Genomic DNA, 14,753 nt, shown 5'->3' on the forward strand with positions numbered 1-14,753 from the left:
GGGCCTTGCACATGTGAGGCAAGCCCTCTATGACAAAGCTGCATCCCCATCCCCTTTTTATTTTTGGGCTTCACTAAGTTGTCCAGATGGGCCTCAAACTTGTGATCCTCCCGCCTTGGCCTCCTGACTGTGGCATGCATCTGCTGTGCTGTGGAGAAGCCCAGTCCACGTGGAGAGGCCCTGTATAGTCAAGCAGGTGTTCCCATGAGAACATCAACCCCAGACTTAGAAGGGAGTCTTGCCCATCACTCCAGCTCCAGCCACTGTCACTGCGACCACGAGGGACCCGAGACTTACCTAACTCAGCTCCTAGAACTGCAAGATGGTAATTGGTTTAAAAGTGCTTTTCTTTTCTTGCTGGGTGCAGTGACGGACACCTGTAATCCCAGCAACTTGGGAGGCTCAGGCAGGAGGATTGCAAGATGGAGGCCGGCCTCAGCAACTTAGCAAGGCCCTAAGCAACTCAGCGAGACCCTAACTCGAAACACAGAAAAGTTCTGGGGAATGTGGCTCAGCGGTTAAGCACCCATCACCCATCACCCATCGAGACGTACAAGGGGCCCTGCTTTTGAAGAGGCTCCAAACGAGGCCCAGATGTCCTGGGAGACCAAGAGGGGACTGAAGGCAGAAGGAAAGAGACATGAGACTGAGATCCCCAGCACTTCACCTCCAGATTAGGGACTGCCCACCCTCCACCTGGCAGGGAGCGGGGTTGTTCTCTGGAAAGAAAAACTACAAGAGGCTGGGGACTCAGATGCAGGCCTGGCTGAGAGGAGGGGGACAAGACACTTCACAGAAATCAGGACAGCTGGCGTCCACGTGCTCACCAGGGGAACGCTTCCCCCCACCTGCCAGCCCTCAAGATTGAGTTCCTAGTTACACAACATTTCAAAACAAGGAGCATCCTTCAGAACCACCCGTGTTCTAAAAACAGGGCCCAGTGCAGATGCACCTTGCTGAAACAGACCAGGGTGACCCTGCCCAGGGCAACTGCAAGGAACCTCTTCCAGGTGCAGGAAGCAGCTTAAAGGGGCCTGAGTCTCAGAGAAGGCAACTCAGACAGGAATAGGGAATGCTCTCCTCCCAGGTCCCTGTGCTCCAGAGCCACCTGGCCACCCCAGGGACATGAGTCTCTCTGAGCCCTCTGCAAGTGGCCTGATGGGACTGACTTGAACAGAGACACGAACGTGGGCACAACAGGGCTGTCTTCCTCAGAGTCCTTGAGGACAGAAATGACTATTAATAAATGCTCCGCTGTTTGCTGAGCACGTGACTTGGTGTCAGTCACCCTCCCTGCTCTGGCCTCGGCCTCTTCAGCTGTAAAAACAGGATAATGCCGACTACTTCATGAGATTACAGCAAGATTAAACGGGATCATGGGTAAGTGTCAGGAATGTGCAATCCCGGGCCACAGCTTCCGCCTGCCCCCATTCCAGTCTCCAGAGAAAAAAATCAAAGGGTTGACAGCAACTGTGCAAGGTTTGAACGTTTATTTCACAAGTGGGAAATAATTATATAAGCAATCCAAAGAGAAGGCTGAGAAAATGGTCACCCTAGATAAAAAAAGCATCAACTATTACAGGAGATGGGATAAAGCCCTTATACGTGGTCATTCCAAAGGCAACGATTAAGCCTTCCCCACCCAGGATACAAAAGTCAGCAATTGATTTATCTCAAGAAAGGGAAAGCACCATTTATTCTTTTCTTAACATCAGATCTCTGCGCAATCATTTGAAAAATTTTGTGCATCTACAACTATTGTTGAATTAAAATCTGATTGTCATGGAGTCAACGTATATCATTTAAATTTCAATGCACAATAATGTTGGATGGTAAACAGGCATGTTTACTGTGCGAGGTAAAAAATGAAACCGTGATAGTTCCTGCTCTCAAGTTCACGGGGAAAAACCAATCAATTATTGACCACGGAACAGACTGAAAGAGACCTGCCCTGGGGACAGCTGGGGCAGATGAGTGTCACCCACAGAGCTCTGTGCAAGGAGCCAGAGCTCACATTAGAACCCGTTTTTTTGCCGAGTTCCTCTGTAAATATAGGGACAATACAAATATTGTCGGTTTGTCACACACTGCTGCTAGGAAAAGCACTCATAGCCCCTCCTTTCCACTGTGCATCAGGTCTACGTGAGGGCAGGGACAAAGGGAATAGCACATCCCCATCCAGGGCATGTGGGCAGGTGCAGCTAGATGCATGATCACCCCCCACCCCCAGCTCCTGTCCCTGTAAATAAACAATCTCTGGGTGACGGTTTGTTTTGTCACGCATGTGTGCAATGAAATCAGCGGTGCAGGCCTGGAGAGCACAGAATTACCCGTGATGCTCAGCGAAGTGCTGAAGCCAGGCCCTGCTTCAGCACCCGGGGGACCTGGCAATTCAGAGGGGCACCCAGTCAAGAATCCCTTAAAGGCTGGTCAAGCAATGTTAAAAGTACTGCAAATGCAGATGCTTCTAATGAGCTCAGGAAAAGGCAAGTACAGCCGGCACAATCCAACGTGCATTTTTTGTGTGCCTACAAAGCCTATTAAGAATTATAAAGCCAATTAAAGCATTAGCCCAGTGCAGCCCTGAGGGAGCACACAGTCCCTGGGTGCATGCACACGTGCATCTGTCTGCAAGGAAAAACGGCCAAGTCAATCAAGGGTTATGAGCCCTACCTGAACGCTACTGCAAAATGTGGCAATCAGGTGAGCTGATTCATTGCAAATTTAACACCATAAGGGTACACCAGAGCCCTGGCTTTACTGAGGCATCTACAACCCTGGGCAGGTCATGGACTCTCTCTGTACAAGTTTCTGCACCTCAAGAGAATGCATGTTTATACAGAATATTAAGTGAAAAGATTAGAAAATCATAAATCATTGAAACATTCATGACTGTTTAGATTAAAAAAAAAAACACCCTAGGTTCCTCTGATAACCTGTTATGGATGTTCACACATCTCTAGGCCTACTTAGCATTAAATTTTTATTTTTGGAAAAAGTGCACAAAGCAGTCCATGTCTACAAGGACTTACCCTCCAAATATTGTGTTACCTTAGGTACAAGGTTTGCCCTTTTGGGTTCTCACCCACTTCCCTGATAAAATAGGAAAAAAAATCTCCCTGCCAGAGAGGATTTCACCGGATTCTCTCCAGGCCCCTTCCAGTTCCATGGAGTGTGGGTCACCTGGATATTAGGAATACAGCTCTTGGGCTGGGGATGTGGCTCAAGCGGTAGCACGCATGCTGGGTTCGATCCTCAACACCACATACAAATAAAAGTAAAATGGAAATGTTGTGTCCACTGAAAACTGAAAAACATTAAAAAAATCCTCAAAAAAAAAAAAAAAAAAGGGATACAGCTCTTTCCTGCACCTTGCAAGGTGACAACAGAGTGGAAAGGGAAACAGGTGTGTTGAAAACACCTCCTACCAAAGAGAAACCTTTTAAGATAGAAATATGTTAAAATATTTTAAATAAAGTATTTTAGGATCATGGACAAAATCAAAGTAGGAATCACCCTGATAAAATCGGTAGAGGTACTGTTTAAGAACAGTCATCTTGGAGTATTTATTCCTAATGAAAAAAGGGGAGGAAATCGATCAGGACCTGCAGCCTGCAGAAGCATGGTGATCAAGGCAAGGGGACACTGGACACTCGGGGACATGGGGACAAGTGCCCGCGTCTTCCCAAGCTTTGACCTACAAGAGCCAAGCCCAAACCCGAGCCCCACGACCCCAGAGGCGGCAGATCGCGACATTTTCCTTGGGCAGCGTCGCCGCTGTGGTCAAAGCTGCTCTGCGCACACCACCCCCCTTTCCTGGGTCCCGATCGCGGAGGGGAGGGGCGGGGCGCGGACTGCGCAGGCTCAGCCGCGAGGTTCGCTTTAAAAAAACAAGAAAAAAAACCCCACCCAGGTGCGGGGCGTTGCCCACGAGGCCCGGCTCGGGCGTCACCTGGGCGCTCTGGGCCTGGCACCTTTAAATCCCCACAAAAGACGCCGGCACCGAGCGAGGCCCAGAGCGCGCCGCGTCCACCCGGGACGCCCCTCCCGCCGCCCGCCTCCGCGGACTCGGCCGCGCCGCTCGGGGCCCCGCGGCTCCCACCAGGGCGGCCCGGGGGCGGCGATGCCAGGGAGCGCGGTCCTCGCCCGGCCGCCTAACGGCGCGCGGCGGCCGCGGGCTCCTCCCCTGACCGGCCCGGGACCCCGGGCGGCCGCGCGGTCTGAGCGGCGGGCTCCCCGGCCGCCCGCCGCCGCCGAGCCCGGGAGGAGCCGCCGGGGCCCGCCGCTCGCGGGCCGGATGGACCGGGCGCCGGCCGCGGCGTTCCGGTGCGCGCGCGCGCCTCAGCCAATCGCGTGCTCGCCCGCCCCCCGCCGCCGCGGCGAGGCTGGCGCTGGGAAGAGGAAGAAGAACATTCGCCCTCCTCCTCCCAGCGCGCGGGCGGCGGCGGCGGCGGCACCGGGGTCACGAACTCTGACCTTTCACTGACAAAAACAATAACAAACCCCCCCTTCCCCGCGACCCCGGCGGCGCCCTCGGGCCCGCCCCCGCCGCCCCCGCTCCCGCCGCGGCGTCTCGTCTCTCCCGCCTGCTGCCCCGCGAGCCCGCGGCCCCCGGGCTCCCGCCATCCGCCGACGCCGGGAGCCGGGCCTCCCCGCGCCCTGCCCTCCGCGCCGGGGGCCGCCCGCCGCAGACACGGGACCTGCTTCGAGGCCGCTTTGGCGCCCCATCCTGAGGTAAAATTGAACGGAGGGTCGGGGCGGGCTCGGGCCGGCGGCGGAGGGGGCGGGCCTGGCGCGCGGACATGGAGGCGCCGCGGCGGCGGCGGCTGCTGAACTCGACCCTTTTACCTTTGCCACGGGGCGGTGGCGGCGGCGGCGCCCGCCGCTTTGCATAGTGGGCCGGGCCGCTCCCCTCCCTTCCCCGCCCGCGGCCGAGCGGAGCGAGCGGGCTCCCCCTGACCGGCCCGGCCGGCGCGAGGGTGGGGGCGGAGGGGGAATGGCCGCGGCCCCGCCTCACAGTTGGCCCTCCGCCAGCGCCGCCATTTTGTTCCCGATGGAGACGGCTCCGGCTGGGCCGGGCTCCCCTCCTCCTCCTCGTCCTCCATCTCTCCTCCTCCTCCCTGCAGTCCCTCCTTCCCTCGCTCCCCTGCTCTTCGCCCCTCCGCTTCCCGCCTGCAGTTGGCGGTCGCCTCGGCCCAACCGCCGTTTTTGATGAACGGGAGGGTGGAGGAAAAGGAGGGAGGCGGGTGCGGGCCGCGACCTCCTGAGTGACAGCGGGGTTGACCAATGGGTGCTCCGATAGGAGGGCCGGGGCCTGCGGCGCCGCCCCCCGAGGCTCTGATGATTGGCTCTGGCGGGAGAGGGCGTTCCCCCTGGGGGGGCGCGGGCGCCCTGGCGGGGCGGGAGCAGAGGCCGGGGCGCGGCGTGAGGCCCGGGCGGCGGGGGCGGGGCCGGGGGCGGGGCGCCTGGGGGCGCGGCCCGGGCGGGGCGGGGCCGGGAGTGCAGCGTCCCCGGGCCCGGAACGCGTCGCTCGCGGGTGGCGGGGAACAATAGTGGTAAAGGTGATGAAGCGTTTGGAGTCCACGGCGCGGCCTCGTGGGGACAGCGTTTCCGAACCCGGACACCTGTCGGGGCTCCTGCGCGGGCTTTGGGCCCTGCCCTGGGCGGATCCGCTGTCCGAGGCTCAGTTTGATGGACTGTGCAGCGGGGAGAATGGGCGCGCTTGACCGGCCGGACCCCACGGCCCTTCCCAGGTTGGTTTGCGGGGCTCGAGGGCTGCAGAGTGGCCGTGTTGTCCCCAGCCGCCCGGAGTGGGGCGCGTGGGCCTGGGGGAGCGAGTGGCGAGTGCGGGGCCCCGGGCTCCGCGGGCTCGGGACGGCGGGCAGCGAAGTTCTGGGCGCCACCCACGGGACCGCGGGCGGGTGGGAGGACTTAGACGAAAACACCCCAAAGGGGACCCGGAGGAGGAGCTGGAGGCCCGGGCACTGGCTCAGCTTGCACCGTGAGGGTGCCCGGTTCCAATGGAGGCGCCCGGTGGGTCGCCAGCCACAGGAGCTGGGGGGTCTCGGAGGGCCGGCCAGGCCTGGCTGGAAGGTGCCTGGAGCTAGGTCGTTGTCCTGTGATCCCCCTCTACCCCAGGCCAGAGGCTGTGACTGTCGCTGGGTAATGCAGCACATCTGCAGTTTGACAGTAAGAGACCGGGAAAGTGCGGTCTTGAGGTTAGTTGCAAGTGAGTCCCTGCCGTGAAGGGACAGCCTCAGGAAGTCACTTTACCTCGGGTTCACATCCTTCGCCAGCCCCTTCTGTCCACCTTCATTTGGGCACATATTTGCTGAGCCCCACTCATCCCCCAGGTGGGGGGGGGCGGGGGGGGCGGGGGCGGGGGGGGGCGGGGGGGATACAGAGGTGGCTAAGACGATCCTCAAGTTTGTATAACATGGTCCCGTGTATGAAGTGCCACCGTCTCTGACACACTGGCCAGGTGTAGGCACGGATGCGAAGTCGGTTTTAGGCAAAACTAAGTGTTGGAGCTGACAGCTCAACGCTTACTAGCAGTGTGGTTGTGCCTAGAGGTTACTTTTGAGCCTCAGTATCCTTGTCTGAACCATAATAAGACATTTCTGTCTGGAATTGAGGATTAAATGAGTTAATGTAAGTGGAGAGCTTAGAAAAGTGCCTGGAACATAGTTAAAAACTCAGTTTAAAAAGTAGGAGGTGGTTGTCACGGAGCAGTGGTTGACTTTATAGACCTTGGACTAGTTAAGTGATATCAGCAATGAAATTTATAGGTGGTGTGGTGTAGGAGCAGACGCACTGGTCAGAACACTGAGATTGAATGCTTTTGTTCAGCTAGGTGTGGCATCAAGTTCAAGTTTATATTGAAAACAAAGTATGGAATGTAATAGTGCTAACAAAATTATAGAGTACTTCCCAGGACTCTTTGGAACCTAGCCTGGTTCCCGTCCCACTAGAACCCATGTAACATAGTCCTTCCTCTGTTCCTGTGCTCCAGACACCCTGGCCTACCCTCAGTTCCTCCACAGGGTGGCTGACCTTCTGCCCTACCCTCTGACCTGCAGGGCCTTCACCATGAAATACTCGGAAGCCTGCCCCTCTGGTTCTTTCCTGGACTCCTTGTCTTGCAGCTCTCTGCTTAAGCAGAAAAGCCTCCCCTACAGGGAAGTCCTCCCTGGTTGCCACTGCCAGACTAGATCAGATCTTTTGCTTCATATTTCGTCCCTTTCTTTGTAGCCTCTGTCTCACTTTGAAATTGCACACTCCATTATGTAATTGTTTAATGTCTTCTTAGGTTTAATGCCTTCTGACCACTCTCTAAGCTTTGAGAGGAGGAGTACCTGAAGGAGTCACCTTTACCTATCCAGCACTTAGGAGAATCCCTGGCATGTTTGTTGAGTGAATGAATTGTCAATTAATGATGTCACCAATAACTAAGCTGCTGCCTGTTAATGCGGACCTTTTACCTTTTTATGTGCTATTTCAATTAGCACTCCCAGCAATAACTCTCAAGATATTTGGATGCATTTAAGAAGTGGTTCTTGACTGATAGGCCACCACTCAGAGATGTCATTACAGATGAGATGACCCATTCAAATCCTTTTTCCCTATTTGTTGATTTATTTTTATTTTTTAATGTCGGAAATAGTTTATTAATTGAATTATAAGTTTAATTACATGAGAATTAGTAAATTCATATGTGAACAAATAACCCATATATAATTGTGTCATTTAATTCATTTGAAGAAACAAAGCACCAAGCTAATATCATTTTCTGAAAGTAAAAAATTTCAGTCGTTTTTTTCTTTATCACAGCAGGGAACAAGTTTTAGTAGTTTTACAGAGTTGGAGTTGAAAGTCTCTGTAGCCTAATTATAAATATTTATTTTTCCAAAAGTAAATTGATTTCATGCAATAAAATTATTGAAAGTCGCCTTTTATTTGGCTACCTAAGGTTAAAAGCTGCAGGATGTATGTTAAGCTTCTACCAGAAAGTCTGGTAAATAGAACATTTGTATTGTATTTTCTTATTTTACATAACATATAAATTTAAAATATTTTTTTAACCAAAAACATCCATAGTTTTGTATGTTTCTTTTACATCCTGTTCAAGGAATTTTGATTGTCATTTGTTCAACACTTGATTCCTTGAACTAATTACTCAGGGTAACCAAAGAACTGATGGTTTATTAAAAATATTGTTTTATACCATTAAGTTTCATTCTTTCTTTTTGTTTTGGTACTGGAGATGGAACCCAGGGGATTTTACCACCAAGTCCTTTTTATTTTTTGTTTTGGGACAGGGTCCAAAACAAAAAATAAAAAGGACTTGGTGAGGACTTGCTGAGGCTGGCCTTGAACTTGCATCCTCCTGCCTCAGCCTCCTGAGTCTCTGGGATTACAGGCATGTGCCACTGCACCCAGCTTAAATTATGTATTTATTGCTTTCAGTAGTTGTGTTCATGATGACGTTGATGTTTTCTTTTCGTGATCATGTCTTTATAGAAACAAAGAAAACCCCTACCTGCAACAACTTCCTCTGGGAAGTTTTGTATTTGTGTGTGTGTGTGTGTGTGTGTGTGTGTGTGTGTGTGTGTGTGTTGTTGTTGTTGTTGTTAGGACAGGGTCTCACTGTGCTACGTGGCTGGCCTTGAACGCTTGGGCTCCGGTGATTCTCCTGCCTCAGTCTCCTAGGAAGCTGGGACTTCAGAGTGGGCCACTGGGCACTAGCTGAAGGGTTTATAAGCTCGTCTTTGGAGTGTCAAGGGACAGTGTGGTCCAGGGCAAAGAGCTTGGGCTGTGGAGGCCAGGAAGACTTGGTTCCAGAATCTTGGGTTGTGGCTTCTTCCAGGCATAGACCTTCCCTGTTTGTAACCTGGAAGTAGGAAGTCAACCCTGAGACTGGGGGTGGGGCAAAGGCTGACCAGATGACCTTGAAAATGAGAGAAGTGGCCTGTGTACAATGACCCCACTTTTAACCTTGACCTGAGCCCACTGGTCTCCTGTCTCCAGGTGCCTGAGTGTCTCCAAGTTCTGTGGAGTTGATCCCCTTTGGGAGTGTGTACCGAGTCCCCTGCCTGAGTACTGGAGGCTGATTTTTGGCTCCCAAGCGTCTCCTGGAGTGGGCGTCCCCTCGGCAAGCTCTGCGTGGGGGGATCTGAAGGGTGGCTCGGGTCTGCGTGGGAAGTGCTCATGGAGTTCACCGAGTCCTCCCTCAAGCCTGATGCAGAGTCCTCCAAAAGATTTTGGTCTCTGTGCTTTATTGTTGCTTGTAAGGACCTTCAACAGCGCAGTTCCCTCCAAGTGCGCTCATCACCTTTAACATGAAGGATGTGTTCACGCTCCTGTCACCCTGAAAAATGAGGTTGCTCTTGATTCATGGAGGTTTATTTGCCTCCAACCTGACTTGCCTAGAGGCTAAGATTGTCATTCCCTGTCCTGTATTATCTTGTGTCCCTTTGTCACCTACCTCTGGCAGGTATTCTCCTGTCCTCAGTACCTGAGTGCTGGAGTGCAGATGGCAGAGCAGCTCTGGGGCTGGCTGCGTGGGGAACAGGGAATGGAAGCCCAGGTCAGGGTCTTGGCATGGACCTTTGTTAAAAGGAGGTGGAAGCAGATTGAGGCCTGGCATCTGGAAGCCTGGGAGTATAGGGGGTGATGGGCAGCTGCTGGGGTATGAAGGCAGCAGGTTGGTTCAGACCTCAGCTGGCCTCCTCCCAGACTCTTGGAAGCCTGTATTGATACAAGCCAGCCTTGAGGGCAGAGCGTGATTATTATTTTTTTTAAGAGGTAATAACAAGTGCTTCCTGCTAATACGAGGCCTAAAGCCCTTTAACAGGAGGTGAAACGTTTTATTCCATAGTTACAACAATCCCAAGGATTGGAACTTTAGAAATACTAATGTGTAAAACAGAATTTGGTTCCAAGATTTTCAGGTGTACAAGAGGACACCATTTTCTGGAAAACAGGACAGCTGCTGGAGACAGGAGGAGGGAGAGGCTGATGGGACCAGACTCCAACTTGAGGGCTGGGTGGTTTTCACATGAGTGCTGATGGGTCTGTGCAGGACACCTTGAGTTTCCTACCAGCAGCCCACACACGCCCCTTAGGAACACCCAGCAGCTGCCTGTGTGGGGTGGGCAGCTCTCTAAGAGCTGAGACTGGACGGCCCTGGAACTCCAGGGGACTGCTCTTGTTGCCTTTCCTCCGTGGCTCTCCCATTGCTTCTGCAATAACACCTTTTTTTTTTTTTTTTTTTAATTTAAACCAGGTTGATGAGGTGAATACCTTGGAATTATTGAAAAAAGTCACCTTTTAATTGCTTTTCCAAGGAGATGTCAAAGTATGTCAGTCTTCATCTAAAAAGGCTGGTAATTAGAATGTGTTTGTTGATATACTTAGTACGGGATTTTTAAGAGATTAAAAATTTAAATTTATGATGCATGTTTCTTTTCTGAAGATGTGCAGGACAGTTTTTAAAAGTAAAAGACTTGGGGTGAAGTTGGTAGAGCTCGTGCTTGACACGTGGGAGGCCCTGGGTTCAGTCCCCAGCACCCAAACCAAAACAAAGGGTGAAAATGAGAAAAACTGTAAATGCACAGAGGATGGCAGGACATCACAAGGCATGGATGAGAATGTTCACAGGAGTGAGCATAAGAGCTCCATGCTAGGAACAATCAAAATGTCTAACAATTGTAGATGAAAAGATCGTGGCGTAGTCACACACACCGGAATACTATATAGTAATGAAAATGGATTAACCACTCATGGTTATCACAAATCACCTTGAGCAAAAAAAAAAAAGGCAGATATATATTATATACAGCTCAAAAACCAAGCAAAATGAACCCATGGAAATTAGAAGTCAGGAGGAGAAAGATGTTAATGCCAGTGGACCTGGGATATACCCGGAACATCTGGGTGCTGGTAATGTTTTCTGACCTGAGTGTGTTTACACGTGTGTTCAGTTGGTGGACACTGATCAGACTGTTAATAATTTGTGGGCTTCGTATTTGCATGTCACAGTGATTACCATACGGACAAGGTTTTATTCAAGTGCCTGATAAACTGTCAGGGTACAACCGGAGTGGAGCTGGGTCTGAAATTTCTGGTCAGCAGTCCTGAAGCCTAAGTCACATATTTAGGAATCAGCAGTTGTGTAAATCAGTTTTTAAATGACGTACCTTTAGTTCATTCCCTTAGATAATTAACTGGCTGCCTGTCACTTTTATTTTGCATTTCCTCCTTGATTTTTCTTTTTTGGAAAAATGGTTTTGAAGGGCATGTGATCGAGGGGGATTTTTGTGATTCTTAGAGTCAGAGGTATGAGTTGGACTCCTCCCCTCCTGCTTTGCTAGCTGGATGACTTTCTTTTTTACTTTTTCTTAATGTTTATTTTTTAGTTTTAGGTGCACACAATCTTTATTTTCATGTGGTGCTGAGGATGGAACCCAGTGCCTCGTGCCTGCTAGGTGAGCGCCCCACCTCAGCCCCACCCTGGATGACTTTAAATCAATTGTTTCTATGAGGCTGATTCCATCTGGTAGGTGGGACTGATAAAGCCTCCTCCTAAGGCCTGCCACAGGGTAAATCATGCCTGGTTTCCCACAAAGCCACAAGGTCCCTGCTCTCCCTCCCTCCATCCAGCCCTGACTCGCAGGGAGAGAAGTGAAGAGTCCATGTTTCGCTGGCTCTTGGCTCTGGGTAGGATAAGAAAGGATCCTCTAGTGTACAGTGACTCACTGTAGAAGTCTCCACGCAGACAACTGTAAAACTGTCCCGGTAGCAGAGGACTCCAGGTATGTGACAGTGGCTCCTCTTCCCTGCCGTTCCCTCCTTACCCCACTGCCGCCTCAGCACCCACTGACCAGTGTCCCCTGGAGGGGCACAATGGTAAGAAAGCCTGGGACCCAAAAGCCAAGTCATCTTTGAGTCTAAAAGTAACAGTTTTGATGACAGGATGTGGTGCTTGAACTTGAACGCAGAGGCATCCCCATGAGCAATTTTTTTTCTGTTGATGAATATTTGTATTCTGTTAACCTGCCACTTGATTTTTATTTTCTATTTCGAGTTTTGATCTAGGATTTCGAGTCTGGGGTTACGTATTTCTCATTTTGTTCCTGTCTATCCAAGTTGGTCAATTTTTATTGTCTCACGAAGGCTTCTGACAATTACAATGTAATTAAATTATACTGAATACTTAACACCTATTGAGAAATTCCATCTCTGGTATTCTGTGAATAGTTATTGGGTATTGATTTACTTTAAAATATTTGTGAAGCTGGAGATGGGTGGCAGGGATGGCTGTACCACAGTGTGAATATGCTTAATGCCACTGAATTGTAAAGACAGCCCAGCCCAGTGGCACACGCCTGTAATCCCTGGGGGCTTGGGAGGCTGAGGCAAGAGGATTATAAATTGGAGGCCAGCCTCAGCAATTTAGCAAGGCCTTAAGCAACTTACTGAGACCCTGTCTCTAAATAAAATAGAAAAAGGGCTGGGGACGGGGCTCAGGGATCAAGCACCCCTGAGTTCAATCCCTGGGACCAAAAACAAATATAAAAAATCCGAGATTTTTGTCCTAATTCAGCGTTTTTTATTTTTGCTCAGTTGCGCTACTTAACAGTGAACTACAAATGCGCTTGGTGTTTCCATATAATACACGTATAATTAAATTTCACGTGGATCTTATGTTAAATGAGGCGCCTAGTCCTAATTACAATACACATTTTACAGTTTGGGCTACTGCCTTTTTTTTCTTTTTTTTCCTTTAGAAAGTAAAAGTGGTGCTGTCCCCTCCATGGTAGCCGCTGTGCATTGCATGTTTTGGCTTTGTGCCTGAGTCCAGGACACTTGTTTAGAGGAGAGAATTCCCAGACAGTGTGCTTTCTGAATGCTGTGTGACCAGGGCCACGCAGTCCATAAATAGGGACATTTCAGTCAGTTGATTGTGAGGCCAAGACGGCTCATTGCATTTATCAATGAAGACAAGGGACTTTATTAATGGGGACACTGACTCCTGGCCCTGCCCAGGGAGAGCACAGCTGTGCTGTCCTGGCCACTGAGTGGAGATTCAGGTGTCCCCAGCGGGAGCCCAGGTGTCACTGCATTGAGCTCTGGCGCCCTCCTCTACCAGGCCTGCAGGGTTTCCTCGGCTGTCCCTGTGAGCCTGGAAGGGGTCATCCTGTGGCCCTTGTTACAGGTTTGGTGTTGGTTTGTTTTGCAATACTGGGAGTGACTTCTAGGCAGGTGCTCTGCCACTGTGTCACCCTAGCCCTTGACTTTGTTTTGTGTTCTGTGTCCGGGTGTCATTCTTGTGCTACCCAGACAAACTCATTAGTTCAAGTTAAGCTTAAGAACCTCCTTCATGTTGAGCCTTGGCGGCTGCCCGTGCTTCCTAATCAGCCTCCTGTTTTTCTTTGCTGGGTGCAGGCATCTGCAGATGCAGACACGGGTTCTTTGGCTGAACTACTGATTCTCCATTGTAACAGCCTCAGCCTCTCTGCCACTCCCCTCTCCAGTCGTTCCTCAGCAGGAGGCCTGCTGCTGCTCAGACCTCCCTCCTTCCTCAGAACTACCTGCCAGGTGTAAATGAGCTGCCGGCTCTGCTTAGAGCTCCTCCCGTTCTCTGCTTGCTGCTTTTCCACCCTTCAGTGCTGGTCTAGCCCTCTCTCCTAGCAGTGTGATTGGCTCCCAGGGGCAGAGGGCGGTGCTTCTTCCTTGAGACTGTTAGCCTTGCAGAGATGTTCTTGGTACCCTCAAGTTCATCACGGATGAGGACTCCTTGTTCTTTTGCTGTTCTTGCTGCTGCTCAGCAGTCAGCTCCTTGCTAGTTAATAGCTGTTTCTTAGTAAGGATTGCTGAAGGTAGTTGGACTCAGTTTAAAACTGTTGGAGGAAGATTTTTCTGGATCAGTTTTTAACCTGAGATACTAAATCTTTTTTGGAAACTAGTTGGGTTCTTTTCTAGGAACATTATTGTGTGTGGATGTGATCTTTGAAGATTAGGGAACTGAACAGGTAACTGCTAACCTGTAAGTTTATGATGCCTATCATGTTCTTTTGGGGGGGTTGAGAACCCAGGTGCACTTTACCACTGACCTAAATCCCCAGCCCTTTTTATTTTTCTTTTAAGTCACGGTCTAGCTGAGTTGCTGAGGCTAGCCTCAAATTTATGATCCTCCTAACTGAGCCTCCAAGTTGCTGAAATTACAGGTGTGTACCATGGGGATGTAGCTCAGGGGTAAAGCACCCTTGGGTTCAATTCCCAGTATAAAATTAAATAAATAAAGAATGCCATGTATATAGCTACCTCTTAGCAAGTACTATTTGTCATCAAGCTCATTTTACATAGATCCACAAGCCAAGAGGTCGTCTCTAAAAGCTTTATTTCTTCAGTTGGTGGCATCAAAATAATAGGGCTTTTTCCCCCCAGATGTCAGTGATAAGATTATGCTGTTCTAACGTTTTAAACTACATATAGACACAACCCACTGTTCCTTGAGCTGCTTCAAGGGGGACACCCCCTAGTTGATGGCATCCCCTTTCCTGTTGCAGTGAACAAGCTCTTGGAGGGGGAGGCTTCTCCCCAAACTTTTTTCTGAATGGGCTTGGATTAAACAGCCTTCCCCTTTCTAGTATCACTTAAGCGTTTCATTTTACTACTTTCGTTGTGATATCCTAGAAAAAGAAACATCTGTAGATAGGATATAATTTATGCCATTTTTAAAAGTAATGAAA

At 50.7% G+C, this 14,753-nt stretch overlaps 1 protein-coding gene across 7 annotated transcripts in view; it reads left to right on the forward strand.

Moving 5' to 3' along the window:
* Positions 1-4,596: 4,596 nt before the first annotated feature.
* Nr2c2 (nuclear receptor subfamily 2 group C member 2) overlaps positions 4,597-14,753 on the forward strand; it is a 66,092-nt gene continuing 55,935 nt past the window's right edge. For 3 of the 7 annotated variants that reach the window (XM_078033416.1, XM_078033414.1, XM_078033421.1), the window contains exon 1: positions 5,485-5,753. The gene's annotated coding sequence lies outside the window, so the exon portion shown is untranslated. Of the gene's footprint in view, positions 4,735-5,484; positions 5,754-14,753 lie in introns of those variants that run through there. The other 4 variants (XM_078033418.1, XM_078033420.1, XM_078033415.1 and 1 more) reach the window with 3 other exon arrangements.

The sequence above is a fragment of the Ictidomys tridecemlineatus genome, chromosome 16, assembly GCF_052094955.1.
Source record: "Ictidomys tridecemlineatus isolate mIctTri1 chromosome 16, mIctTri1.hap1, whole genome shotgun sequence".
Classification (NCBI taxonomy): Eukaryota; Metazoa; Chordata; class Mammalia; order Rodentia; family Sciuridae; genus Ictidomys; species Ictidomys tridecemlineatus.